This window comes from Seriola lalandi, unplaced genomic scaffold, assembly GCF_002814215.2.
Source record: "Seriola lalandi dorsalis isolate HSWRI2012SDOR001 ecotype SW California unplaced genomic scaffold, Sedor1 jcf7180002055008, whole genome shotgun sequence".
Classification (NCBI taxonomy): Eukaryota; Metazoa; Chordata; class Actinopteri; order Carangiformes; family Carangidae; genus Seriola; species Seriola lalandi.
Window position 1 is genome coordinate 2,489,974 of NW_019525551.1, and position 3,267 is coordinate 2,493,240.

General features: G+C 44.7%; 1 protein-coding gene across 4 annotated transcripts in view; it reads left to right on the plus strand.

Moving 5' to 3' along the window:
• The window catches only part of LOC111647728 (septin-7-like), a 56,488-nt gene that overhangs the window by 22,265 nt on the left and 30,956 nt on the right, over nt 1-3,267 (plus strand). The window lies entirely within an intron of this gene.

Here is a 3,267-nt window from a genome sequence, read left to right on the forward strand (position 1 = left end):
GGGGGGGCGATGTGCCTCAGTATCACATCTGCACCACAGACAAGCCTGGGCGTGCCCGGTTCAGCAGCAGGACCACAGGAACAGAAAGTGAAAAATCTTTGAGCCGTGACTTTCTGTCCTGAAATGACACTGAGACCAAACTTTCCCACAGGTTGACTCACCTGATGAGGTTCACACAGAACACTCATAGGAATGTCAGGATATAAGGCAGCACGTCCTAGCTGCCCTCTTCTCTAAAACATGTTGCTATGAATGCAGTGTATTAAGTGATGTCAAGGAATATTGTAATATGTCATGGAATTGTAAAAAAAAAAAATTAAAAAAAAAAGGAGGAATTTGATGCTGGAAATGAATATTGGTTTGAGCGAAGGTGGAAGAGAAAGGTAAACGTGTGAGCGGGCTCGTTGTTGGGTTAGCCTCACTTCATTTCCTGCTGTTTGTTTTGTCAAGCTAGCATCACTAGTAACACTTACCTGCTAACGGAGCAAAGCTAACAGAAGGAGACGACATAGTTCAGCAGAGATACACATACCGCAAGTGTGTGTGTGTGTGTGTGTGCGTGTGTGTGTGCAAACTCCAAACAGTCCATCCATCGGGTGAGCCGGCCGTTTTCTCGGGGCTGTAGGAGACACAGAGGCAAAGTGTTGCTCATAAATCACACAGGGACAGAGTATCATCCACAACATGTGCAAACACACACTGGGGTCAGACTGAAGGGTTAAGAGGGAGTGAAGGCTGGAATCCACCGGGCTGTCACACCACGTCAACACGAAAGTGATGGAATACATAGTCCATATGTCCTGTGTTTAAGGAATGAATGAAACCTTTCATCCTGCAGATGTTCACCCCCCCCCCCCCCCCCCCCCCCCCCGCAGGTGGTTGAGCTGAGGGGGATAGAGAGCGAATCGATATCTCTATCCATACAACAGTGAATGCAACAGCTTCAAGGGAAAGCATATTACAGCAAAACTGACTCTGACTTTTTTTTTTGTACTTCTGACATCTGCTGAATTATTCTGTATGCTTTTAAAGCGGAGGGAACATCTGATGATCATTTCAAATGGAAAACCTCCAGCTTTAAGCTTCCAGGCTGCGCACACACGCTGTATGGCAACAGAGCTTGGCAACACTGTACACATTTTTATTGCTGTCCAGAGAAGCTTGATTTATTCGTTTGCAACACAGATATTCAGTCAAGAAAAATATACTTGATATTCTTTCACATACTTACTGTCACTTCAAGGTCAAGTTAGTTTTCTGTTAATGCTACATAAAAGACATATATCATAGCAACCACCAGTAATAAAAAGCTTGACTGTAAGAAAGAGAAAACGGAGTCAACAACTCGCTAACAAAGTTCTTCATGGGATCGTGGGAGTTGTTGTCTTCACCACCATTACTGTAAGCTCCTCCCGGTTTGGATTCCTTCAGTGTCAGTGGTTCAGGAAATCAAACAGACCTGGTGATTCTAACCGTTAAAAACACTGAATGAAGCAGTTTGACATTTAAAGTCAGAGTTTGAGCGACGCTGTACGGAGGACAGAGACTCAGGGAAGAGCTGGAGCTGAGATTGATGCTAACCTTGGTTCTGATTGTTTCTCTGATAACTTATGAAGCAGACGTTCAGCAGGTTTTTACCAGCAGCTGAATGATCCACAGAGGTGTCCTCCTCTCTTCAGGGACACAGGACAGGACGTCTCCAGCAGCTGGGAGCTGGGCTGTCTAACATTTCCTCAGCTTGTTTCTCTGATAACTTCAGATCCAGACGTCCGACGACTAAAATCCTTCATCTGCTTCAAATATAGAGCTGAAAACCACCAAGGTGGAAAAAATGTATGTGGCTTAAAACTAGATAAAAGTCAATGTTGAGCTTCTGTCAGACAAACACACTGACACATGATCATAGAGGATATGATGTCACTGACAGGCGACCAGTGAAACTGAGCGTTACCATGATTAAAATCACAGATTTCTCTGGTTTGAGAATTGATGGAAACATTTGGGAAAATGTAAGAACACAACTCAACAACATAAAGAACATGGGTCTAGTTGGTTGAGACATTTGAATGTGGAAACGTTACAAATCATAACTTTAAGTGGGAGCTCATGAGCTCATAGTTCTAGCTCAAATGAAGCCACTGAAACATTGATATATGATGATGTGAACTCATCAGTTTCTGATAAACTGAATCAGTCATGAATCATCTGTTTCCAGGTTTTACACAGTTACACAGCTTTCTGTAGCCCTGCAGGTCTATCCACCTGTCGCTACAGAGACTGCTGGGGCAGTGGATAATTCCTGGAACATTTCCACTCGTTTTCGCCCATGTCAGTGTAACTGTAACCAGAAGTAGAGTTCAATATAACATGAGAGGCACCTTCAGCTCTGATTTCCTCTTATGTGATTGATCTGAAAGTCATTTCCGCTTTAATTAATATTAAAATGTTTGGTAACTTAAAAAATAGACTGACACCCCCCCCAGGCTTCTGTGTATCCACCCCGGCTTGGTGTTTTGTCACAGATTGTTAGGGTAGCGGCTCAGAGTGGTGTAGAGGTCTTGCTGGGACAAGCAGGCTCCCTTCCCTCCAACCAAACACTCCTCCAACGCCGCTTCATGAGACACGAGCCAGATGCTCGGCCATTAATCACAGCATTGTGTGTGTGTGAGAGAGCGTAGGCAATGTGTATGTTTGGAGTCGCTGTGTTCTTTGTGGAGTAAATGTTAACTGTGTGTTTGTGTGGCTGATGTGCCCTTAACATCAGCATGGGCGCACAGAACGGAAAGTCGGCACGGTAAAGAGAGAAAAGGGAATATTTATATGGAAGGGAAGCGTTTAGCGAGAGGGACGGAAGAGGAGTGGATGAATGAGGCTGGTGAGGGAGAGAGTGAGCAGGAGGTGCAGAGGAAATGTTTTATTCCCTCTATCTGAAAGCTTTCCTCGCTGGCAGACGAGCTCCTGACCTTTTCCCTCTCAGACAATGAATCTACTTTATTTTCTCTGCTTCAGCCCAGTCCCTCCAGGCCCTGTGTGTGTGTGTGTGTGTGTGTGTGTGTGTGTGTGTGTGTGTGTGTGTGTGTGTGTGCGTGCATGCATGCGTGTGTGCAATGCATGCACAAGCTTTTGTGTATGGTTTTAATGCTTCTATGTGCTTGTCGCTGAAAGCATGGATGCGTAACATGTGGCCAGCAGGCTGCCGTTCTGCTTGCTGTTCTTATGTCAAAATAAAGACTCAACGCTGAACTTAAATTGCTTCTTTTTTTATTT